This window comes from Sus scrofa, chromosome X (assembly GCF_054392235.1).
Source record: "Sus scrofa isolate SSC_HxYL_T2T_F1_AM1 chromosome X, Sscrofa_HxYL_maternal_Yorkshire_Landrace_v2.0, whole genome shotgun sequence".
Taxonomy (NCBI): Eukaryota; Metazoa; Chordata; class Mammalia; order Artiodactyla; family Suidae; genus Sus; species Sus scrofa.
The window spans coordinates 17,610,491-17,637,149 of NC_139401.1; the positions used below are offsets into that span (position 1 = coordinate 17,610,491).

The 26,659-nt window shown below is 50.3% G+C and overlaps 1 protein-coding gene and 1 long non-coding RNA gene across 5 annotated transcripts in view; one reads left to right on the forward strand and one right to left on the reverse strand.

Moving 5' to 3' along the window:
• The window catches only part of NHS (NHS actin remodeling regulator), a 490,359-nt gene that overhangs the window by 250,275 nt on the left and 213,425 nt on the right, over positions 1–26,659 (forward strand). The gene's annotated exons all lie outside the window — the stretch shown is intronic.
• Positions 6,979–13,730, reverse strand: LOC146394495 (uncharacterized). The gene is made up of 2 exons (XR_014835796.1): positions 13,107–13,730; positions 6,979–12,603 (listed from the first exon to the last, which is right to left on the reverse strand). It is a non-coding gene; the product is annotated as an uncharacterized LOC146394495 (long non-coding RNA).

Below are 26,659 nucleotides of genomic sequence, written 5' to 3' on the forward strand. Positions count from 1 at the left end.
AGAGTAACATATAAGCCAGTTGTAAAGCCGCTGGTACACAGCTGCCTCAAAGTGTCTGTACCATTTAGCTCTCGATCAGGATAACCGAACCAGTCTAGGTATTTCACAAAAGGAGAATTTAATACAGGGAGTTGGTTACACTGACCGTGGAAGAACTGAGAAGCCCAACAGGGAATAGTGAGGGAAGCCAGATGTGAGCCGTGGCAGGAAGCTGCTACGACTCTGAAGCTGGAGAAACCAAGGGCCGGAGTGAAGCTGCCGGAACCCACGGGCTGGAGGCCCCTTGCAGAAACCAGACCAGTGGTGAGGCAGCCCGGTGGGTGTCGGGATCCCAGAGGAGACAGGGCGGTGGGCTAAGAGTGAGGGGAGACATGCCCTAACTTCGTCCCGCCCCCCAGTGCCTCGCATTGGCTGAGCCTAGCCCGGTGAAGGGTGGGGGGGTTAGGGGTGGGATGGGGCCCTGGGAGGTGCAGCGCGCCCGGCAGAGCAGGTGAAGCCGAGGAACAGACGAGCCTGGGGCCCAGCTCGGCATCTTCACCTCCTAGGCGTGGGTGTACTCCCAGAACTAGGTTGGGGGTTTTCCTCCTCCAGTGACCCCCTTACCCAGCACACGCCTCCATCTCTCTCCGGCACCGTTGGCAGCAATCCATTTTGGGGCTCCTCTTCAGGGCCCCCCAAAAAGGAGTTTGCACAGGTGAGAAAAGAGATTGAGAGTGGTCCAGTGACCCCACAAAGGACTGTGTCAGTGAGTGTCTTGGCAAGCAGATGTCAAAGAGAACGCTGCCAAATGCCCCGCCAGGAGAACTGGTTTGGCAACAAGCTGATAGGCCCAAAGGACTGGCATCCATCACCCATTCTTCTGATTACCACTCCATTCCCCGATAACAATACTCATTTCGGGCCTCAGAGTTTTGTAAAACCCCCTCCTGATTTGCTGGATTTTACAGGTTTCTCGCCTCCCTCTGCTCATTCCCCAGCCCCGCCGCCTCCGGGCTCCCTTTTCCATCTGTATTTCTCCTGCAAAGGTAAGCATGTTTGCAGGACATGCCCCCCCCCCTACGTTCCACAACCTTCTGTGTAGAAAATTGGAGACATCTGATGCCCTTAAACCCAAAAAGGGAAAGCCCTGGCGTAAGAAACATCATTTTTGTGGTTCACAGCACAGGTTGGTGAACTCGTCTTAGCAATGAATAGGGAAACTCCTGGTCCTTTGGGTCCACGATGGGGCAGAGATAAAAGGGAAACCCTACACCTCATTCAGGGCCAGGCACACAATAGGTTCTCAAAAAAGAAATGCTCGCTGAGTGGATGGGAACATGCAAATGGTCCAGTACCCTGTCCGCTTCCTTTGACAGGTGCCTTTTTGTTTTAAACATACACGGCAGCTTTTGAAAGCAGGCAGCTCTGGCCTTGCAGCTTTGCCGAGGATTTAATAAAGCCTCGCTCATAAAGGCCCTTCAAGGTTTTGTTTGGTTTCAGTTGTTTTGGGGAGTTACTACCTGCGCTCTCTGTACTCTTGCGTTTACGATAAATTTGGGGCTTGTGCGGACGTTGAGTCCTTTTACCACCTGGATCACTTTTACGTCCTGTCGCTTTAAATATTTATCATGCAAGCTTTCAGACAGAGAATAACATAACAGCCATGCACCCTCCATCCAATTCCTCAGAGCTATAACATTTCTCCCATGCTTGCTTTATGTGTGTTTAAAGAAATAAAATGTTCCAGTTAGAATTGAAAGCCGCCGTGTTCCCTGTCTCATCTGATCACCCCCTCCCTCATGTGCGTGTTTATCAGTCTTTGCCTCTGTGGCTTTAGTACGGTTGCTGTATACGTGCATATTCAAAAACTGTACTGACATGTTTCAAAATGTGCATGAATCGTATGCTCTTGTGCATGTCATTCGACGACTTCCTTTATGACGTCAACATATCGATCCACACGGCTCTACTGGATTCATCTTTCACTGCCCTGAGGACTGCTATTAGAGGAGCACGGCGCGGTGTATTTTTGCGCCCTCCTATCGATGGGTATTTAGGTTCCTTCCCTTTCTCGCTCCTGCAAACAATGCTGCCAAAAGCAATTATGTCAAATGTCCTTAGGGCACATGGGAGGAAAAAAACGTCTTGAGACCATGGAGCTCAACCTTTTTCCGCATCTTGCAATTGCCTGGGGAGGCTGTGAAACGTGCCAGTGTCAGGCTGCAGCTAGCCCAGTGAAATCAGAATCACTCGGGGGAGGAACTAGGCGCCTACAGATTTCTCCGCCAGGAAAGTCCAGTGTGGGGTTAGCCTGGACAGCCATGGCTTGAGGGTATCTGGCTTGAAATACCGTTTCGGAGTCTGAGGGCTTGCTCCTCTTCAGCTTTGTAGATATCGCAAAATCACTCTCCCAAGCGGTGGTTCTAGTGGCAACAGGGACAGGAAGGTGAAGTCTTTTGTTCCTGTGGCGTCATCTCCTCCCTGAAGCAATTGATCTCGTCCCCGCGGGCATCTCCGAGGAGGTGGAGAGATGTAGCCCTTTGATGGCCTCCCACGCCCACCTCCCCCGATTCATCCCCTGATAAAATCTTGCCTCGCCCCAAAGTTGCGAAGAAGGAGCTGTTCTCACAGAGCAACTCAAAGCTTGGGGCACCTCATACCACGTTATTTTGCAATTTAAGATGTTGCGGTTGAGAGGTTTCTGCCAGCCTTGCTTCTTGGGAGAGTCTCAGAGGCTTCTCAGGGCATGGTGTGACACTCACCTGGGACGTCTAGTTTGGGGGTGCCAAATGACGGAGGACCGGGCCATGCCGCTTTAATGTCGATTCACCACAGGTCCAACGCGACTGTGCCCTGAGCACCTGGAGAAACAAGACGTTCAGCCAAGCTCAGAATTCCATGGTGGTCAGACAAGAGTGTCGGCGGACAAACAGCCAAGACAGCCTACCTGGCCTTGGCCTTCCTCAAAGCGTGCCCGCAGAGAGCTGGCTTTTCAGCTTTCTCTCTGTGTGTTCTGGAGAGTTAAGTGAGGCTTTCTAAGCTGCTCACCCACTTAGAAACTTCCTCCCTCTGGGTTTGGGAAGCTTTGGAGACTTTAACAAGTGCAACTGCGTGATGCTGTCGTTCCTTTCCACTGTGAACTGAGTGATCTTAACTCTAATACAGGAAACTTCCCTGCGGTATGCAGGTGGAGACCAAAAAATGGTTAAGAACTTGACATAGTGTGGTAGTTCCCGTCGTGGCTCAACGGAAACGAATCTGACTAGCATCCATGAGGATGCAGGTTTGATCCCTGGCCTCGCTCGGTGGGTTAAGGATCTGGTGTTGCCGTGAGCTGTGGTGTAGGCCAGCTGCTCTAGCTCTGATTCATCCCCTAGCCTGAGAACCTCTATATGCCACAGGTGTGGCCCTAAAGACAAAAAGACAAAAAAGAAAAAAGAAAAAAAAAAAAAAGACAAGAACTCAACATAGTGTCTGTGAGGATGTGGGTTTGATCCCTGGCCTCACTCAGTGGGTTAAGGTTGTAGATACAGCTCCGATCTGGTGTGGCTATGGCTGTGGTCTAGGTTTGCAGCTGCAGCTCCAATTCAACTCCTAGCCTGGGAACTTCCATATGCCATGGGTACTACCCTACAAAGAAGAAAAAAAAAAAAAAAAAAAAAAAAAAGGCTGGGCTGATTAAGTTAAGGAAAAACGGGGTAGGTCTACGTAACTAGCTGACCAGGAGCTCTGGAGTCTGACCATGTGATCCAGATCTGAGCTAGTGCAGTGTCCTGGTGGCAGTGACCTTCTGTGGCTTAAATATCAATAGGGACAATTCTGGGTCCTATGGCTGGCTAGAATATTCCAGCAATCTCCTGGTGAGTTGGCACCTCTTTCATTGGCCTATCTGTGGCAACTGGGCCAGAAGGCTACTGGGGACTCGGGCAACTGGCTGGGAGTGGCCCGTGCAGGCGGTGATGGTGAGCTTCGCTGCAGGGTGGCTCTCCTCAGCCAAGAGCACCTCTCCTGAGACGGGGCAGTTGGGAGCCATTAGCAGCCACCACTCACAGCTGCTGGAGATCGAGTGCACAGACTGGGCATGTGGGTGGGGCACCATCATCCCCGCTACCCCAAGGATGCCCAGTAGACTGGCGACAGATTACAACACTCCCGGTGTTCATACGCTGCCACGCAGGACTCTGAAAGGAGGTGGGCTTATATAGGTAGACAAAGAGCGAGCACGATTGCCACAGAGGTAGAGGACCATGAAAGGACTGCGTTTAATAATGCATCTTTCTTCTGGCTACAGATCTGAGTGTGTCTCGGCTGTTTTAATCCTGGAATTGAGTCTGGAGCGTTCAGTGTGCCTCGGAGCCACTTTGTATGTTGAACAGCCTTCTGAGGCGTGCGTGTGAACTGATAACCAGCAGAAGTAGCGTGATGAAATGAATCCCCTGGATGGGAAAGGGAGGCCTTTCCTCATCTGGGCTCCCAAGCTGGGGGCTGATTCACAAGCCCGGGCTTTGAGGCATGGAACGCAAACAGCCGACCCAGGAGCCGCGGACGCACTTGCTTCCTTAAGCCATAAACCAGGGCGACCCAGGTGACTGAAGTGAGGGTTTGCTAGGCTGAGGTCAGCTTTTGTTTAGCTGGGAGCCTTGCTTGATTCCCATCATGTCTTATCGTTTGTTTGGCGTCAGGACGTTGTACAGGGGGAGCAAAGGGTTCACAGAAGTGTCCCGGCTGCGATCCCATCATCGCCTGTTGCAAAGTCTGGCCACGTTGCCCCCCGAGGTGCCTGGCTTGAGCTCTCGCTCTGAAGAAGCAGTGCTGGAGAGAGACAGCTACGACCACGGCTCCCTTTCTATTTATGGGCAGTGAGGGAAAGGAGTCTCTGAGCTCATTGGGCAATTTCAGTCTCTGGAGATCTTCTGCTGCTCCTTTAGGGCACAATGACAAGAATTTGAAGCAGCATGGAGTAGGGACAAGTGGGGGGACTGGGGTTGAGTCCTGGTTCCAGAACTGATCAGCTGTGGGAGCTTCCTTAGCCGAGGGCCTTCACTGCTCCCAGGATTCTATTGTTCCACCTGGAAGGGGGAAAATAATACCTGTCTTAAAGGGGCATTTGGAGGATTGAATTAGATAGCGTATAAACTGCCTGTCGCATGGTAAGTACGCAGCAAGTGGCAGGTGTTACGGCTTCATAAGAGAGTTCTGTTGCACTCCTGGTTTTCGGGGGTGTAGACGTAGCTCAGAGCTAATAGCCCTTCTTGGCGAGACCAAGAAAACGCATTAGGATATATTGAGAGTCTTCCCTGAGGTCCAGGCAGGGCAGAAAAAAAGAAGTTCACAGGCATCCCACCCAGATGTGTGGGCAGGGTGGCCGTGTGTCTCGAGTATCCCAGGACAGTTACCATTTCTGATAGACCATCTCAGTGAATGGCCAAAGGTACAGATTTGGGGTTCTTAAAATACGATTGCTGTTCTTATGGAAGAGCATAGTGCTGGGCTGACCCTCTTGGGGATATTAGGAGTCTTTGGAGCGCGTTCAGAGAAAGCAGCTTCCTCATGGGGGGGGGTACCTTTGGTGTTCACCCGTCCACTTTAAATTCTGTGCTGGAGAGTTCATGTAACTCAGTTTTATTTTTTAACCTCACTGTTTGATATCATAGGCCAGCCTTTTAAGCACCACTTTAAATTGATGCCTGTTGTCTGCTCAGGAAAAAAGTCTGTCTGTCTCTCAGACCCCTACCATCTTTCTCTGCCTGCATCAGTTAACCTCCCGTTCTGCTCAGGGAATATTTGCGAGGGCTCTTCCAGAACTCACGAGGGGCCAGTTTGCCGGGGGCGGGGGGCGGTGTCAGGTGAAAGAGGTGTCAGGGACAGCTCATCGTCCCCGCCTGGCTCTCCCCTTTGCAGCTGGGGCAGGGGGTGGGGTGAGCGGGGGGCTGTGGACGCGGCCACTGTGCCTTTCATCCCCCCCTTCCTGTCCCTTCTCTGTCTAGAGCCTTCTCCATGCTCCAGTTAGCAAATCTGCATTTCAGTGCTCAGGCTGAAAGTCGAGTGCCAGCACGAGGCAGCTAAGGGCACACGACTTGGACAGAGCCTGCATGCCAGGAGCCAGAGCCTCCCACTCGGCCCCCGCACACCTGCCTGAAAACACCTTGAAGGGGAGGGAGGAACCCCAGCCCATCTTTGGATCGTGCCTCTATCCACTTTGCTGCCGCAAACACCTCCCTGGTATCTAGCCCAGAGACCTATGTCCAATCACTTGTGATGGAACATGATGGAAGATAATAGGAGCGAGGGGTATAGATGGATGACTGGGCCACTTTGCTGTATAGCAGAAACTGACAGAAGAACAATGTAAATCAACCGTAAGAAAATTTTTTAAAAAAGAAACACCTCTCTTTTAACTTTGAGCTCCAGTCATCCCACTTTTGCCTCTTCCCTCCCGTCCCCCGCTGCCTTCTGAATCTGTGCTTCCCTGCCCCCTGGCCCCCAATGCCACCTCTTAACAATGTTGCCACTTAAACCACGACCTGATCTTTCTAGAACCTTAAGGGTGGTAAGAAAAGAAATCAATGTATCGCTTGCCTTCCTGGCCCACATCTTTTTTAAAATGACACAGTAGGTTTTTCTGGAGGGAGAGCTGTTATTTGAATTCCTGAGATTTGCTCCGGCAACAGTGCACCTGTTCAGTCCCCACTCAGATTGACTTTTTGATGATGGCCAAACCCCTGTCCTTTTGGTTTCACTTTTTAAAGCTACTCTTTGATCAGAGTGGAAGGGGTATGGAAGAATGGTAATGAGGGAATAAGGAGGCCTCAGGTTTAGACCCTGAGGGCCCAGTAAGTTTACTTTGCTGAAAGAAACGCTTATCTAGCACTTCGTGTGCGCCAGGCCCTGGCCTGTGTGCTTTACAGATAGCAGCACACTTAATCCTTATCGCCGTCCTCCGTGGTACAGACGGCGGCCGTTAGCCTCCTTCTTCAGATGAGGAAACGGAGGCCCAGAGAGGGCAAGCAGCTTGCCTGAGGTCCCGCAGAACGCTGGGCGTCCTGGCTCCAGAGTCCTGGCTCTGCACCGCGGGCGCTGCTCCTGTTGAGGATTATCTGGCGCTCCCTTTCCTTATTTGTACCATGATGGGGATGAGCTGTGTCCTTCTAAATTCTTTCCTAGGACTGCTACGATGGACGACCCTGATAGCCTCCCAGGCTCCCTTTTACCCACAGTACCTGACTTGGATAACTTCTGCCCTGATCCGCATGTTGAAATACTTCCTTCAGGTGCTGGAGTCTGTGGCACAGTTTCTCCTTCCCATCCTCGCTCTCTGATCCCAGCACTGAGCCGGGGAGCCGCCCCTGAACGAACTGGCTTTTTCCAAAGCGCGCTCTGAGATGCACCAGCCCAGCAGCATGGGCTTCAAAGAAAGTTCCCAGGCCGAAATGTGGGGAAGCACTGAATGCCACCGTGTCTTTTGGAATTCACGGTGCACCTGAACTTCTTCTTCTTCTTTTTTTTTTTTTTTTTTTTTTTGGTCTTTTTGCCATTTCTTGGGCCGCTCACGCGGCACATGGAGATTCCAGGCTAGGGGTCTAATTGGAGCTGTAGCCACCGGCCTACACCACAGCCACAGCAACGCCAGATCCGAGCCGCGTCTGCGACCTACACCACAGGTCACGGCAACGCCGGATCCTCAACCCACTGAGCAAGGCCAGGAATCGAACCCGAAACCTCATGGTTCCTAGTCGGATTGGTTAACCACTGCGCCACGATGGGAACTCCCACCTGAACTTAAAGGAACCTAGATGTTCCGCAGCTAAGAAGCCGATGCACCTCCGATGAGTTAAGTGTTCACCCTCCTTGTTTTGCCAGGGAATCCACTCTCGAGGTAGCATTTTATTAATGTCCCCCTGAGCCAGGGTTCTGGTGGGCACAAGGGCCTCCCTCGCTTAAGCATTCCTTATAAGCGGTGTCTGCCGCTTTGAATATGCAAGGACTTGAAAGCTGAGCTCTTTTGTCCAGGTCCCCATCTGTGTATATATAGTTGGATAAATATTAGGAACAACAGGAATCTTCTGTAAAAAGATTACGTATCTGTTCCCCCTTGGGATTCTCAGCTAATAAGAACTGTAGGCTTCACCCACAGCCATCCTTATGGTGAAAATAGTCCCTTGAATACAAACTGAACATCTCAGATGTGGAGTTGGCCCCGAGGCATCGCTCCCTTTGCCGCCCCGCACCAGTTTGAGAATGTGGTTTTCTTTTGTCTGCTCCCCGCCGTCGTCTCACATCCTTTTTTTCTGCCCATTGATTCATGGGCTCCTTCCCTATTTATTTTCCTTGGCTTTCCATTCCAATTTCCCTCTGCCACCTCTACCTTTCAGGATCCCGAGGTCAAGGATGTCCAAGGAAGGAGAGAACTGGCAGCCGGGAGAGTGATGTTTCCTCAACGTGGAGCCTGAGCCACCTTGCGCGGCATCCTGGCATTTCCATTTGCTATCTTTTTGTCATTTTTACAACACCCGCCTGCAAAAAGGGCTTCTTTACTCTGCTAGTTTTCTTTTATGTTGTGTAATTTGAAATTAAAAAAAAATAAAGTAGATGCGCAGGATTACAAATAAAACCTCCAACTGCGAAGAAAGGAAGACGATAAAATGAAACATGAAAGCCTTCCTATCCCCTGAGTTCTAGTTCTTCTCTCCAAAGATAAACACTGACAACAGGTTCATGGGTACCGTTCCAGGAAGGTTTTATTCAATTACCGGTGTGCATGTGTTTGCATGAATATCTCTCCATCTATCTCATACTATATGATAGTCATTATCTTGCTTTTTACTTAACTTAATAACAAACCTTAGAAATCTTTCCAGGTCCAAATGAGCTACTTATTCTTTTCATCAGATGCATGGTATTTACGACTCTGTAATTTATTGAACCGGTCCCCACTGACAGACATAAGATTTTCCATCTTCTGCTACCAGCCTTGGCGCATTGTGTGTTCTCATAACTCGGCGTGCTTTTTGCAAGTATATCTGGGAATTGCCAGTTCAAAGGGTGATATGTTTTCGAGCTGGAGAGAGGCTGCCAGATTGCGCTTTGGTGAGGCGCACTATTGATGCTTCTCACCTCTTTTTTTCTTCCAACCCATAGCACCTCTGGGTAGGACCAAGCTTTTCACCTGGGCTCACCTGAAATCGGTGACGCAAGGAATATTTGCTGATTTTAAATGACAGCTCTCATGTCGATTGCGACGCGTCCCTTTATAGAATGCCTTAGACTCCGTTCTCTCATTGACTCTGCATAATGAATAGTGATGTTGGAATTAGTGTTATTTTCTGTATGAGGAAGCTGAGGCTCGGCGGGGGAAAGTGACTGACCAGGGCCAGACAGTGAGGGAACAGAGACTCAAAACCAGGTTTCCTGACTCAAGATTCAATTTGTTTTCACTAAATTGCATTGTCTCTCCAGCAGGGCTGAGGGTGGAAGCGTTGTGTGGCTGTGCAATGTGGCGCCCGGACCCGAGAAGGGAGATGGTGAAAGCAGAGTCTCTCTCCTTCTGTCCCCAACCATTCCCTGAATACCCCAGACAGTTCACAGCGGGGCCTCAGGCACTTCCCTCCGCATGCTCTGATTTAATTCTCACGTGAACCCAGCGTTCGTAGTCCTCATCTGACTTGCAGCCACATCATCACTTTGTGGACCCCACTGAAATAGAACCAGGGAACATGGAATTAAGTGTCATGTGTGACATTTAAGTTAGAAGCATGGAAGAATGTTGTCGCCTCGCGTCTCCAAAGCGTTTGGACCTAGAAGCCACGTGGCCAGGCTGCCTCTCCCGTCTCTTATTGTCACAAGCCTCTTTGCCAGAAAGATGGACGATGACACACATTGTGTGATTCAGGTCAGGTGGCCCTTGGGCTGGTAGCACTGGAGAACCATTGGGGACTTCTTAGTCTCTCCTCTTCTCGCCTTGTGACTCTGGGGAATTCCTTGAGAGAGAGAGGGGAGCTGCAAGAGTTTCTGTCCTGCTAATTATTGGCAAGATGGTGGATGGGTAGCAGGCAGGGGTCCTGGTTGGAAATTAGATTTTTGTCACGTAGATGGAATTGTGCCTTTCAGAATCTCTCTCTCTGTTGTTTTGTTTTTTCCTCAAGATACGCTGGTTTCTGGGGGATGAATCTGGGATGTTTTTTCTCCTGGACACGCTTAAGGCTGGAGAAAACACCAGTTTTATTAGATGAGCAATTTTATGGGATTGAGTGTATTTCGAAGTGTCTACTTTTAAGATTCCTTACTATTTTTGAGAGTTAGGTTTTTGTCAGCCTGTATCTGGGTTTCTTCAGCCCCATTGGCTCATCTTATGAGGCTTTTTACTAAAACAAACAATCCCCAAATAGCCGACAAACAGAACCAGTACAGAAAAGGCCCAGCCCTTCATTCGTGAGAGGTGACATCTTCAGATACCATACTTCATGCGCTTCATAAATGGATACTTAGCTCATGGTTCATTAACAATCATGAAATGAGTGAAGAGATGGTTTTATTGCTGTTTTGACATCTGGGGTATTTATGTGATGACATCTTTTCTACTGTGACTTGTACGCTCCTGTGAACTTGTCTGTCACACCTTTCCCGGTCTTTACTTGGGCTGGTTTTTGCTTTGAGCTGGGAAAAAAAAAAAACAAAACACATACACACACATACCTAAGAGCACACCTCACCACACTTTAATGAAGATCAAAGTGAAAAAATGAAGAATGGCAAGACATCCCAGGTGTGTCTTTAAATCTCCGGAAAATTTCGCCCCTGGGGAATCCTCCGTGCTTCTTGCCAGAAAGGGCTTTCCCTTTCAGAATGTAAAAAGGCGGTTGCTTCTTTTTCCGTTGTACATGGGGAGCTGGAGTGGAGACCCCGCCTGCCCTCCCCATGGCTGACTTGGGGCTCCTGGTCCCTGTGCATAGAGGCACTTGCCCAAGGCTTAGACAGAACCGCTGCAGAGCTGTGAGGTTCATCAGGTGAGGTAAAGGGGCTTGTTGGTCTGTTTTTAGAGCACGAGTTAGGTGCCTTTCTTTTATTAGGAATCAAGAGCGACATTCATAGTGAATCTGGTTCCTCTGTCCTGGTGTCATCTTGCTGAGTATTCCACCCTCTTTCTCTGAAAGCCGGGGCGGGAGCAATGAAGGTCCGTGTGTGTGGAATGTGTACTCCGCCCCAGGCATAGCGCTATTAGGATTCTTGTTAGTGTATTTTTGGCTGGAGGTGCACTTGACACAATGCAGGATTAACCCTTGTAAAGTTCACAACGCAGGAGCATCGAGCACCTTCACCGTGTCATACAACCACCACCTGTCTCTAGTTCCAGAATATTTTCATCACCCTGAGACGAAAGCCCAGTACCCATTAGGCACTCGGTCCCCCTTTTCCCTCTCCCAGCCCTGGTAACCACCAGTCTGCCTTTTGATTCTACGGATGTGCCTATTCCGGACATTTCGCAGAATGGCAATCATTCCGTATTTGTCCCTTTGTATCTGGCTTCATTCCCCAAGCGGGATGTTTTCAGGGTTCATGCGAATTGTCTCCTGTGTCAGTGCTTCATCAGTTTTGATGGCTGAACACGCTTCCACTGGATGGAGAGACCACGTGGTGTTGCTCTGTTCCCCCACGGCCGTACCTTTGAGCGCCTTCTGCCTTTTGGCTGCCGCGGACAGTGCTGCAGGAACATGTCTGTGTATGTGCTTGTCTGAATACCAGTTTTCATCTCTGTTGGGTATATATGACAGAGCTGTTATTTTTATCGGTAATTTATGTGGAAACTTGGCTACAGGGAAATTACATACACTAACAAGGGTTGGAGATAGGATTCAAACCACAGAGGCTTCATGTAACCACCGCGTTATTGCTGCTTCCTGCACAGACACGGCCATGCTGTGGCTGGAATCCTTCCTGCGGAACTAACTCAGGACAAAATCTCTTTGGCACTGACATTGAAAGACTAGTGGGAAGAGAAGGAGTTTGGGGGGGGGGGATCCCTTTAAAGCTTCCATTGCTCTCCGGTAACGAGTGTTGTGGGGAGGCCTCCTTCTTTGTCCCTGAACTTTGGGAATAGTTTTAACTCATTTGAACTGATACGGCACGTCGCTTTCATCAAAGATGTTTCTTTACACAGGGTTTTCATTCGGCCCTTATAACAGCCATCTGAAGGCGGAAGGGCCAGCTTTACAACTTGCATCTCCATTTTACAGATGGAGAAACTGGAGCTCAGAGAGGTTAAGGAACTTGCTCCGGGCCACACAGCTTCAAGGGAAGTGATGCACAGCTTGTGCTGAGTCTTCTGTGGTCTTTCTGCTGGGTCATGTAGCTGTACGGACTGCCTTCTTTAAAAGTCACTTGTATTAAAGGTTAAAGCCACCGTGCCGTAATGATACCGGCAGCAACAGGAGCAGCCGTGGACAGTCCCAGCATCTGTACCTGTGCTCACGCAGCACATATCATGCAGCACATTCTACCAACTCAGTCAGCATCTGAGTGTCTGAAACCAGCATCATAAAAGCTCTCAGCCTCTTAAGGAGCAGCCCACACCCCAGGGTCTAGCTCAGAGTTTGTCTCTGGAAGCTGTGTACCCTTGCTGATACTGCCCTTGACTACAGGGAACAACTGTTATTTTTTATTCTTTTTATTTATTTATTGTCTTTTTAGGGCTGCACCCATGGCATATGGAGGTTCCCAGGCTAGGGGTCCAATCAGAGCTGTAGCCGCCGGCCTACACCGCAGCCACAGCAACGAGGGATCCAAGCCACGTCTGCGACCTACACCACAGCTCACGGCAATGCCGGATCCTTAGCCCACTGAGCAAGGCCAGGGATCAAACCCGTGTCCTCGTGGATGCCAGTTGGGTTTGTTAACCACTGAGCCACGATGGGAAACTCTCTTTTTAAATACCTTCCCCTGGAGTTCCTGTCGTGGCTCAGTGGAAATGAATCCGACTAGGAACCATGAGGGTTGCGGGTTTGATCCCTGGCCTCGCTCAGTGGGTTAAGGATCTGGCGTTGCCGTGAGCTGTGGTGTAGGTCTCAGACGCGGCTCGGATCTGGCGTTGCTGTGGCTGTGGTGTGGGCCCGCGGCTCCAGCTCTGATTGGACCCCTAGCCTGGGAACCTCCATGTGCTGCAGGTGCAACCCTAAAAAGAGACAAAAAAAACAAACCTTCCCCTATCTTCCTATTTTCTCTGGTCATAGAACCATCTGCTTATTTAGATGAGGACTTCGGAAATGAGAGACCTCAGGTGGGCAGTAAGAGCTGGCCTCAGAATTCCGGGTGCCTTTTAGGAGTTCCCAGACTACTCTCCCTTCCCTTGGAGGGCCAGTCCCACCACACTTCACTCTGAATACTAGACATGGGCTTTTCCAGAGCCTCTGGTCTGTCCTATTCCTCCTGGTGGGTTTACTGGTCTACAGCTGCCCACCTCCTCCTTGCCTGGTGGCGTGTTTGTCACATGGAGATGGGCACCGTGTGATGAACTGCCATTAAGGAGCAACGGGGAAAGCACTGCTCTCCGAGACGCCTACTACAAACACACGGCCAAGGTTTGCAGTGTTTCTATAGCAGCAGTCGAGGTGGTACTTCAGTTGTGAGATTATAAATTGAGTGGCGAAGGCGTTTAGATTGTCCCAAAGGAGCCCGAGTGGCTGGTCTCTCCATCTCCCCTTAGCCGTGAGGGACGAGTCTGCCCTTCTGATTCATACACTGTTGCATATAAAAATAAACTCCAGCCTCATTACTCTGACATTTTATTTCTGGACTTTTTTTTTTTTTTTTTTTTTTTTTTTTTTTTTTTTGTCTTTTTGCCATTTCTTGGGCCGCTCCCGCGGCATATGGAGGTTCCCAGGCTAGGGGTCGAATCGGAGCTGTAGCCACCGGCCTACACCAGAGCCACAGCAACGCGGGATCCGAGCCACGTCTGCGACTTACACCACAGCTCACGGCAACGCCGGATCATTAACCCACTGAGCAAGGGCAGGGACCGAACCCGCAACCTCATGGTTCCTAGTCGGATTCGTTAACCACTGCGCCACGATGGGAACTCCCTATTTCTGGACTTTTTTTGATGCAGTCCTAAGGCTTCGGTGGCCAATTTAACTGATGGCATAGGTTTATTTACTTATCAACTCTAGAGCAGCATTTTCCATCAAGTTATTTCATTTCGTTTCATAGATGAGGTGTTTGTTCGCTTGACCGGGCTTGGAAATGAGCCGTGTTTTTGGAAAAAGAAGGAATGGGAGCTGATGCACCAGAGATTGACCCTGGTTGGAGATGGGCTGGGCGTCTGCAGAACTCTAGCTCAGGGCGGCAGCGAGGGGGATTGCCTTGGCCTTAAGCTCTAGGAGATTAAATGTACCGCAGTTTCCTGAAGCTGAGTTATCTCGAGGATGAGAGAGGCTATTCTGGGGCCTTACGTGACCTTGCTTGTGGGTGGGCAGGATGTGACCTTGGACGGGAGGTCCTCGTGCCTGGCCCCTCGCGCTCCCCCAGCCACTTAACTGGCGTGGGAGATGAAGAGACAAACGACTGCAGCTGGCCCGCCACCTCGGTGTCTTCTGAGAGCGGGTGCAATGGCGGTGGGGGTGGCGTCCCAAGCATCATGTCAGGCCTCCGTCACAGTGTTTTCGGGTCCCTCTTCTGTCCCCGGAGCTCAGTATGGGAACCTCTTCTGTGGCCAGTTGGAATCTGGCAGAACTCGTGGACTCTTGGTTTGGCAGTGTTTCCCAGGATGCCAATGACACAGTCAGCTTTGGAGGGTGGCGGTGCTGGGGAGGGACAGTTGATGCCCATAAGACAGCTCTCTAGGCTCTTCTTCTGGAGAATTTGAGTCAACAGAAGTGGGTTGAGTCCCAAGAATCTGTATTTTGACAAGTCTCAGGTGATTCCTAGTACCGGGCATGCTCGGGACACGCTTGCCTATAGTCAGAGGCTTTGAAATGGCCAATCCCATGCTTTTGGCTTTTTGCCTCCTGCGTTGTTTTTCCCCTTTTGGCCAAAGGGGCTCCGAGGGAGCCAGCTCACATCTCTTGGGTCTCACCGTGTCAGTGTGCTCCAGGGGGATGTGCATCCCTCGGTAAGTGCATCTTCGTGCCTTCCTGAGTGCTCAACAGGCTGGAATTAACACCCCCAGGAGCAGCCCTCAGCCGGGACTGGAGAGGAGGTGGTGTGCAAATGCCCCAGCTCCCTCGCTCCTCAGGTGCCACGAATCTGAGCGGCATCTTGCACCACTGCCCAGAATTTCCCGGAGGGCTTGAACTCCAGGCTCCCACAGGAGTAACAGGCAGGATAGCGCACTCCTTATGGGCTGCCTTTCCTCCCTGTCTCACTGCCCCGTTTCTTTACCGGCATCCCCTTGCCTCTCAAATGTTCTACGGTCAGTTCTAATATAACGCGCGTTCCCAGAAAATCACCGTGCTGTGCAAAACTGGGCAGTAAAAACCACCGGGCTTATGGGATCAGTGAGACCGGGGGCACGCTGCTTAAAAACGTTGTAGCACGTCAAAAAATAAGATGGGAGCCTAATAAAATTGGTAGCACAGTTTTGTGTGTGTTTCGTGGTTAGGAAACGCATGAGCACAAGAGCTATGGCGCTCTACCTAGAAAAGCCCTGCAGGTGGCTTGTGGAAGTGGACATCAGAAGGGTTGCAACTTGTGAGTTCCTGTCAAGGGGTCGTTGGAGGATGATCGAGAACAACATGGACAGTTGTAAACCCGGATGTGGATGGTCGGGGCTCCCAAGGTGAACGGAAGGAGCCGGGGGATGAGTGGGGTGTGAGCCCGTTGTAACTATGGCTCCACTCAGCTGGGTGCACCTTTTCTGTGTTCCTTTACCGTTTCTTGCAGACAGAATTACACATAAACCAGTGCAAAATTTGCGTGATGTTCAGATCTCTCCCTAATATATCAATCAGGTTGGAACAAATTTGAGGTTTCAAGACAGGCATTAAAGCAGATGACCGTACTTAGCATAGGCTTCCTGGCTGCAGGGCTTGTTTTCTAAACCTAGAGTAAGATACCTATTAATGGCAGCTTTATGGTGATTTTATTTTTCTTTATTTTTAATTAAAAACTTTTTTTTTTTTTTTTTTTTTTGCTTTTTAGGACTGCATGTGTGGCATATGGAGGTTCCCAGGCTAGAGGTCGAATCAGAGCTGCAGCTGCCAGCCTACACCACAGCCACAGCAACACAGGATCTGAGCTGGGTCTGCCACCTACACCACAGCTCATGGCAACACCGGATCCTTAACCCACTGAGCAAGCCCAGGGGTCGAACCCGCATCCTCATGGATACTGGTCGGGTTCATTACTGCTGAGCCACAACAGGAACTCCTAGGTTTTATTTTTAAATGGACCTTGCTCATGTCAAACAAAGGTGATATCAAAACACAAGCCCCTGAGTTCCTGCTGTGGCGCTCTGACGACAGCCCATTGGGCCGCTGTGGAAGTGCAGGTTCTATCCCCGGCCCGGGTCACTGGGCGCTCAGAGTCAGTCTCTGGCCTGGGAACTTCTGTATGCTATGGATGCAGCCGTAAAATTACAAAAAAAATAATTAAAAACACAAGCCCTTTCACACCCAAATGGGTTCAACAGAGACTGTGGCTGGATGTAGGAGGTGGCATCTCCAGCCAAACGGTCCCCCTGAGGAGGCTTTGCACTCCAAGCCGCATGGTCTCACCCCCTCATTTTCTTGTTACTCGCTAAGGGACTGCACACCCACCAGTCGTGCAAGTCTTGAAAATCTTGGTCACCTTTTGCCATTTCTTGGAACTGACTGAAACCTAAAATCAAATGTCAGATTATTATGAGCTGGAGCAGAATTGTGCAACTGCTCAGCTCCTTCCTTTATTTGGGAAAAAAAAAGAGAGAGCAACAGAGAACCTTGGTAGAGCTACTACTCACCTGCATTCAAGGCTTCCCAGGAGGTCAAGTTACAGCATGAGCTCAGCTCATTCTTAATTTCCCCTGGCAGATTACAGATGGGTTCTTTTCTCTTCTGCAACTTCTTTAATCTCAAGAGCTGATTTCTCCCACATGGAGCTCTACACAATCAAGCAACTGCTATACCACACGGCTTATTTGTTTAACTGGTCCTGCTTTGGTTTCGAGCTCATACTTTCTGTAGCCTTGATTTTTGACCTGGGTGTGCACCCAGGCTGTAAGAGCATTGTTTTTCAGAGTGTGGACTTCAGACCACCCACATCAGACTCCCTAGGGAGCTTGTTATAAACAAAGCCTCTTGCGTTCCACCTCAGACCTCCTGAATCAAAATATCCTGGCCGTGGGCCCAGGGCTGGACCTTTGCAGCGAGCTCCCAGGTGATGCTCTTGTGTACTCAAGAGCTGACACCCAAAGGGTTGGACCACTGAGTCTCACCTCGGCCCGTTGTGTCCCCCAGGGGATATTTGGCTGCGTCTGTCTGAAGCCATTTTAGTTGCCACAAGTCCGAGGGGCGGAGTACTGACATCTAGGTAGAGGCCAGGGATTCTGCCCAACATCTTACAGCGCGTGGGACCGCCCACCGCAAAGAACCATCGGGCTCCACATGTCAATAGTGCCAGGGCTGAAAAACCCTGCTTGGGATCCTTAGGTTTTTCTCTAGAGTCAGCTGTCCTTAGAGGGCTGTTTCCTTTGTCCTTATTTTCCTCGGTTTCTTCACATTCAGGTGGTTTAGAGGCGGCAAAGTCCCCTGGATGAGCAGAAATGTACCTGTCGGACCGTCGGGCAGCTTCGCGTAGGTGAACTCGGGGGGGCGGGGACGATAGCTGACTCTTACAGGTGTCTCCTCCAGCATCCAGGAGTTGGACTGTAGACTCAAGTCATCCTAGAGATTGAGGGCCCTTTACAGAGTTAGAGCAAATATCACAAATTTGGAGATGCAAACATGGGCTTTTCTGTCAGCGTGTGTAGATTTTTTTTTTTTTTTATCAAACATAGTCGATTTTTATTATCTAACTGATATGTTCGTGTTACAATGAAAGCTCGCTCTGTTTGTCACCTCGGACAGTGCCTGCGCTGGTACGTCCATGCTTCATTTGTTAGTGACCGTTACTTACGGAAAGATCTGGAAGGACCTTCTAAATCATCCAAGAGGGGTTAGAGTGTTCAGTATCATTTCAACATTGGGGAGCGTTCCGCTGTGCCATGAACTTTTGAGAACGGGTAATTCATGTGTAGCATCAGTGCTGATTCACCTTCCAGTTCCAAAATTCAAAGCGTTTATGTTCTATTCCAAGGGATGTGTAACGACATTATAAACCTGTTATGCAATGATAAGGTTTGTCAGATAATGCACAAAGAAGGATGTTTTGAGTGCTGCTTAGTGATATTTTACAAGTTCATGTTTGTTATTAAAATACTTTGTGTGTGCTCTAACTTGAAGTTGGAATCTTTTTCATCTGTAGCCTGTTAAAGTCTAGAAAACCCTTGGGGATCTTTTAAAATTCTTGAAATGTCAACATGGTTTAGGTAATGGGGATCCCTAACATCTCTTGATCGCTCACACCTACCAGGTGCTGTTCTAAACATGGTACATTTTTTTTTTACTCATTTAATCCTGACAACAACCCCATGAGGTAGAAGTATGATTATTATGTTTCACAGAGGAGGTTAAATACCAGGGATCCACAGATGTCCAGGGGCCAAACTACACTTGGAACCCAGGCTGTCGGGGTTCTTAACAAGAATGTTATTCTCCATCACCTTCCTCAAATGTCGTCAACAGTTGGTCACTTCTGACTTGAACTGAGTGGGATAAACATTAAAATGTTCTATTTCTACTGGATCAGTACGATCCAGGAAAAACAGAACACGAATCATACATGTAATGAAACATTTTCTAGGACCAAACTTTTTGAAAGATGTAAAAAGAAAGAGGTGGAATTTACTTACATAGTAGATGTTATTAACCTAAAATGTCGAAAATGTTATCATTTCAATATGTGATCCCTATAAAACGTTATTAGTGAGATACTTGACGTTTTTCTTTTGTACCAAGCCTTCGAAATCCATTGTATATTTTACACTTAAGCTCTTGTCAGTTTGGATGAGCCATGTTTCAAGTGTTGAAAAGCTGTGTGTGGCACGTGCCCACCATATTGGTCAGTGCTGATAGCGGCCTTAGCTGGTACTTGGTGAGAACCTTTAGGCTTTGAGAAGTGAGTTGGAATCATTTTTGAAAAGGCCGAGAGATGATTTTCCAATCCTACTTATTAGCTCAAGCCAGAGAGAGGCATTAAATGTTTCTAACTCTTTTGACAGACTTTTGTAGCTGTTTCTGTCCAGGGGCAGGCTTCTTCAAATGGGCCTGAGCATTTGTACCTTCTTTGCACACCTAACAATATTTAACTGCCACCATGTATTCTTGAAAGGGGATTTAGCTTATAAACACACCCCTACACACATACACCATTTTTGCTGTCACTGTACTTATTTTCCTCAGATCGAGGATGTAATACAAAGGTACAGGGAGAGAGAGATGTTTTCTTTGTAACTATGTGATACCTTTCTTTGTCTGGCTGACCTTTCACCATTGACATAACTATCATCACAACTGCCCAGTGTGATTTAAATGGAATATATATATATTTATATATACACATTTACATATATATATATATATATATATTTTTTTTTTTTTTTTGTCTTTTTGTCTTTTCTAGGGTTGCACCTGCAGCACATGGAGGTTCTCAGTCTAGGGGTCTAATCGGAGCTGTAGCCACCGACCTACACCACAGCCACAGCAACACGGGATCCGAGCCGCATCTGTGACCTACACCACAGTTCACGGCAATGCCAGATCCTCAACCCACTGAGCGAGGCCAGGGATGGAACCCACAACCTCATGGTTCCTAGTCAGATTCGTTTCTGCTGTGCTATGACCAGAACGCTACATTTACAAATATTTTAATTATTATAGATTTATATATAATTTTCATTATATATGTATATATTTTATATATTTGAAGTAAATTTTATACACACACACCCAGCAGTTGGAGTACATGGACCCTACAGCCATAAGAGCAGACAAGATTGGTGTGTAGCTGGCTCAGAACTCTAGCGGCGCTCCCATGCTTGTCTGATGACGGCACTAAGCGTCACAAAAGACATCAACTCGGTAAAGAACAGGGTTATTTTATTAAAGTCCTGAAAAGCATGTGCCTTTTGTGTATCTTTCTAGTAGAAAACAGCAATTCTTGATTGATGAATTAAAGGCACAGAGATGCCCCTGGACACTCAGGCTAACAAGAATATTAGCCATTGATATTCTCAGCTTTCTGTTGATGAAACTCACGGAGGCAAGTGACTCTTCTAGAAAAAAACTCAAAAGTGTTGAGAGACAACATACTCTAGTGAAGAGATAATAGACGAAAGGTTTTAGTCTTGACCCCTGCCATTAACTAGCTAGTTGACCTCCATCCCACTGGACCTTTGGGTAAAAAGGGGAAACAGGATTAGATTCCAATCCAGGATGCACATAAGAGACACTGGACACATTTTTAAAATTCTGATGCCCAGGACCAAGTCTAGACCAATTAAATCCGAATCTCTGGGGTTGAGGCTGTTTATGTTGGAAATGAGCCCTCCCCTTTTTCGTAGAAAACTAGAGGACTGGGGAAAGAGAAATGGGGGATGTAGGTATCTAATTTTAAATGCTGTTTGTTCATCATGTACTCATAAAAGTGGAAATCTACTTGTTTTAATTTCGGTTAAGCCCTTTCTAGTCTCAGAAAGGATTTAAGGGGTCAAGGAAGGGGACCTAATATTGGATGCCTCCATCCCTTCCTGGGGAAAGATTCACAGAGAAGGCAGTGCTCTGGGGTGTCTCATCCCCTCCAGATCATCGATGACATCAGAGTATTCTGAAGGCCATTGATTGTATCAGTCAGGATAGGCCTGGTAACAAGTGACCTCCCCCCCCCCAATCTCAGTGGCGTACAACAGTAATGATTTTCATGCTTTCCTGCTCATGAAAAGTATCTGTCAGCTGCAGCTCTGTCCTTCATCATCTTCATTCTGGGACTGAAGCTGATGGGATCATTGTCTGCCTGGAACTGCTGGTCCAAGTGGTAGATGGGGGAAGAGAAAGTGGCCATCATGCATTTGCTTTTAATGCTTTTGTTCAGAAGGGATGCAACATTTCTGCTTACACCTAGTTGGCAAAAGCAAGTCATGTGGCCGAGTCAGCTCTGAGTTCAGTTGAGCTGAGATGGGGCCAAGTCACCCCTGTGCCAGGACAGGAGTGAAAGCAATAATACACCCCATCACGGCAACAAGAGGCTGGGGTAAAGAGCGTCCTAAACTCCCATCTACCCAGGCAGCGCCTGAGTGCCCAGGAGTTTTTTTCTAGAAGAGTGCCCAGGATCCAAGGTTAGCTCAGAGCTGGCCTGGCCTGCCTCTGATGGCCTGCCCCGCTGATGGCCTCTTGGAGTTCACTTTCACTCTGAACATGCCAAACAAGAGCCCCTGAGGCCTAGTGCCGCTGTAACTCCTCTCAGGCTGCCCTTTGCTGCCCTTTGACCTTTCCCAAATCCTTCTATCTGCGGAAAGATCTCCTTGTGCCCTCCACGTGGGTTTTCTGAAGACCTAGACAGACGTAGCCTGGGCCCAGCCTATGCAGCTCTTCTCTCTTCTCCTAAGTGGCCGTGAGGAGTGATGGTTCCTGACACGGGTTCTCCAGTTTGGTTGCACCTGAGAGTCATCTGGGTGCTTTCCCAGCTACTGTCGTTTAAGTCTTGCCCCCGGCCTGGGCCTGGGTGCTTCTGGTGCATCCTCTGAGGACCTCTGGTTCAAAGCGCCCGCTTGCGAGCCACGTGAGATCTGGGTTGTGAACTTGACTTCTCCGTTTGGCAGCTCTGTTGCTTTTGCTCCGGTTTTGTGGTGGTGGTGCCGTGCGGGGCGGCTGCAGTGGTCAGCACAGCGCCCTGAGTTAGTGCTCAGTGAGTGTGGTGCTCTCTCGCCGTGCCTCTGGTCAGCATGGCACAGTGGGCTCCTGGCGCTGCCCCAGCACCTCCTGTACACTCCAGCTGTTCCCAGAGGTTACCTGGTGAAGCACAGCTGCCTTCCGCAGTCTTTCTGGGTTATGGGAACAGAGGCGGCCTTTGGGGCTCCCTGCCTTCTTGGGGCCTCAGAAAAGAAAGCTACCGGCACCTCCTCGGGGCCCCACTGCTTATTCTCCCTGATGCAGCCCAGAGGCTGTCACTGGGGGGAAGCTTTGATGGTAAAAGGAAAAAAGAATGAAAAGCAGGCTTTTCGAAGCCTCTTTCCGTGGCTTTGCTGCTGCTTGGACTTCGCCGCCTGAATGAGCAGGCCGCTGGGAAGCAGGGAGGGTGGCGTTTCGAACTTCCTCCCAGGTCCTTGCGCAGCTGGAGAGCAAGGCCAGCTGGGCCTGGACCAGAGGTGCTCGCATGCGCCCACTGTCCCCGGATGTGCCTGCGTGTGTTTGGGTTTCACTTTGAAATTAAACCCGAAGCCTGGGAAGTGCCGGGAAGAGGCTGGGTGGTGACCAGCTTAAAAGAGCTCCAACCACTTGCTTCTGATCTTAGTCCTGTGTCTCTGTGGTTGCCGATAAGGCTACTGATAACACTAACCCTCTGGGACCCGCGTCCCGGGGGCCTTCCCTTAGGGAGGGGGAGGTTGTCACTGGGTACCTCCCCCCATCCCTCCTCCTTTTAAAGTGCGCCTGCAGGGTGGTTCAGCCTTTTAATGTTTCTGTGGCAAGTTCCTGGCCTCTTAAGAGTCTCAATTCCTGAGATAACAACCTCCCCCCACCCCCACCACCACACGCACACCCATTTTTGGTTATGGAGCTTGAATCATTTAATGAGCCAATGTCGAGGCTTACATTTCGGTTTCCAGGAACTATTTCCTGATCATTCCTAATTCTTCACGTATGATACACACATCAGAGAGTTCGTTCCGTCTGACATTTGTGAAATGATGGGAAATCTCATCCTTGTAGACATTTAAAACTTGGCTGCACCCATCGGATCCGCCCTCGGGAACAATTTTGCAAGCGTCCCCAAAGGATTAGGCCAGATGACCAGTGAAATGCCATGTCTGTGAATGCTGATTTCTGTGGGGACTTTTGATGAGAAAGGGATTTTTTTCATTTTGGATTTTTTTTTTTCCTCCACAAACATGGAAAATAGGAATGTCTCCGAATGATTAAGATCTAAGAGTGGATAACGAAAGCACAGACAGCGATTGTCTTGCTGACTGCCAAGAAAGCGGGCTCTGTGGGGATTTGGGGCTGGCTCGGAGGATAGCCTGGATTGCTCACATTCTATTGAGACAGAAAGGAGAGCTGCCGCGGGACCCAAAACATTTTACCCCTCTTAGGAATCGCTTCTAGACTCGAGGCCCTCCAGCTGGGCTGGCTGCAGGGCATCGAGCTTAAGGTTGCATTGAGAGGCGTTTTGGAGGAAGAGGAGGAGAGGGTGGATGGAGGGAAATTGGTAATTTGTACATGGAATTTTCCTAAGAATGACTGGAAAGCAGAAACACATTTCCATCCATCCCAAATGACGCCCGTCAGTGATGGGGTGAGGTTTCGCAAGCTCGACCCTGCTCTTGTCATTGGAGGTTTGATTTGAAGAGGGGGAGGAGCCTGGAAGGAGAGGGTGCCTCCCCGGGCCCCACCACCTTCCTCGGTGACTAGATTTTCAAGCCTGTTTCTCAAAGTGGGGTCCGTGGAACCGGCAGCATCAGCATCATCTGGGAGCTCCTGAGAAATGGAGCCGGTCGGCCCCGCCCCAGGCAGGATGAATCAGAATCTGGCTGCTTTGTCTACACCGTACTGTCTAGGAAGCATCGTTCTTGGGGTTTCTTTCTAAAAAGCCACAGAGTTTTCTTGCTGGGTTGACCTTCTCTCCCTGAGTCATGTCACACGTAGGGGCCCCGTTTGGCCCTCCCCACAGAAGCGTGGAGCCAGGGGCTGGCTGGCTCTGTGCTCTCACATCCAAGGTAGAAATGGGAGCGACTGGCTGCAGAGAGTCCTAGTGGAGGGGGCCCGTTGGAGCCTCCTCTCATCGCCACGTGTGACCCATGAGACCCTGCAGAGTAAGTCTGGGCTCTCCCATTGCTCTGTTTTGGCCACTGAGGACGTGTCCAGGGAGTGCGCCCTCAGTCCCCTGCTCACGCGCCCCTCCCCTGTCACGTGACTTTTTAGCGGCTGATGGAGCCTGCGGTTCTCAAAGGGCTTCTTGGCGAGGGAGGGTAGGTGCGCTGGCTGCGTTTTCATTGTCCGTTCATCCATCCATTCATTTTGCCAAACCCCGTGTTTTCCGATTGGCTGGTACTTCCTTTTAAATGTCGGGCCGGCTAGGGCCAGGTCGCCCTAGCTGCACCCCGGAGCGGAAAACGAAGAAGTGGCCTGCGTTTGACTGAGGAGCCTTGGCAAGGCAGGGCCCGGCTCCGACTGTCTGGACCGCCGCCGCGTTGCTGCGGTTCGGTTTGGCAGAGGAAGCAGCCCACGTGCTCGGCCCCTCACTGGGTCTCACCACATCGGGACACCTCAGTCTCCGCTCCCCGGGGGGCTGTGGCGGGAGGCCCAGGCTTGGAGGACACAGACAGATGGGTCCTGGGCCCCTTGGGAGAGGGAGTCCACTCTTCTCTGTGGCCTTTTCAGGTCCTTCTTCCCGAATCTCTGCTTTGTGCAGCCCCCGAGGCACCTGGAGCAAGCTCTTGCTTTAGCGCGGGGATTCTGGCCTCAGACGGGCAGCGCCCTCCCCGCCGCCGGGCTGTCCTGTTGGGTGCGTGGGCTGTGCGGGGGCAGCTGACTTGGGACTGTCCTGGCCGTGGCTGGTTCAGCCTGCGGGGTGCCATGGCCTCTGAAAGGAACCCATCTGGGGGGCAGGGGTGGGGCGCCGAGCCGGCTGTGGACAGCTCGCCCGCATCTGCTCAAATAGTAGCCAGAAGCCTCTGAGCAGCAGCCCAGAACCCCCTGTGGTCCAGGTTACAGGACCTGCAGCCACAGGTGTGGCTGCCCTTTTAATGCCCCCTGTGCTGCCCTCTGGGAAACCCAGGCTGGCCTCTGCTCATGCCTGGCTCCGAGTGAGTGGCTGTGGCCCTGCCTGGAGCGGGGGGCCTTTCTTTGTGAAGCGTCGGTTGAGGGGCCCAAAAGGTTACCCTCTGACTTTGGCGGCTGACCCGTGGGGAACCATCTTGTGACTCTATCCCCAAATCTTTCTCTCCTCTCTTAGAATGATTCCTGCCCAAGTTACATGAGAACCCAGCACCTCAAGGCCCGGTACGTGCACCGGGGAGGCCATGTGGCCCTGTCCTGCAGCTCTGACAGACCTTTTCCCTGGTGCCTGCCTAGCCCCGTCTAGAAGTCAGGTTTGCACTAGCGTTTGACACCGGAGGTCGCAGGTCGTCTCTGGGGTTACTTTACCTAAGGAAGAGAATGGATAGGGCATACTTTTATCAAGGAAGAATGCTCACGTTGGTGACTGTCCTTTGAGGCATTGTCCTTCGAAGCCAGCAAGGTGCTTCTGTCACTATCTGAGCATCGTGAGAGAGGCCACGGTTCTCACGGAGGTGGAGTCTAGTGAGAGAGGCGCCAGCAGGAAGCATAACATGCCTGGTGGCTCTGCCAGGAGCTGGGCAAATACTGAAGCACTGCCAGGCTGAGTCTAGGGGCCCGGCAGGAGGCAGGAGTGCCGGAAAGGAAACTGTCACCTGACTGGGCGGACATAGCGGCAGGAGGAGACTCAGCAGCAGGTCGCACTTGAGTGACAGAGACATGCTTCTTCGGGCAGAGATGTCCTTCCAGGACCTACCCCACCCAGGGATGGCAGGGCCCAGCAGCAGGATTGCTTCTCCCCACTAAGCAGATGAAGAAACTGAGGTTCAGAGCAGGCAGGAGACGCACCCCAAGGCCCCGATGGTCCAGAGGCAGAGCCCGTAACGGGGACAGTTACTCCAGGGAGCTGACCTCGGCAGATCTTTGCACAAAGAGTAGAAGACAGTCGACTTAGTGAGGTGTCCAGCATCCCCAGGAGGCCTGGGGCCCGTGATTTCCTGCCCGTCTCTTCTTTCCCTGTTGCTCCCCAGGCCCCCTTGCGCCTTCGTAGAAGCCCAGTCACGTCTTTCTCTGACAGCAGTGCCAGCCAAAAACCTCTCTAATCTCCATCCTCCACAGTGGAAAAGCCACAGGATGAAAATGTTCAAAAAGCATCGAGCTGTGGCCTGGACTGGTTTCAGTTTCCTGACTTGCAAGAGGCACATCAGCGCAAGGTGCCAGGGGCCTGTGGTCACAGTGGCTCCGTCTCAGCAGAAGCTCTGAGGGGGTGGGTCCTTTCTGGGGAAGGCTCGGGCAGCACAGAAGGTGGCTGGCAAGGGCGGCAGCTCCCCACGACCCTCCTCTTTGGGTCCAGCCTTGCCATGCCCGCTGCTGGCACACCTCTGCCCATGTGATGTTGTTGGTCTTGTCTGTCTGTTTTACATTTTATTTCTAGCAAACTTAGAGGAAAGTGGCATGAACAGCATAGACATCCTCTATGCTTTTGCCTCGATTTGCAGCCACATTGGTTTGCTCTCTTCTCTCTTTCTGCATACAGGCGGACTCGGGCTCACACACACATATTCGTGTATACGTGTAAATTTTGTCCTGAACCGTTTGCAAGGAAGCTCTTGACATCCAAGTCCCTT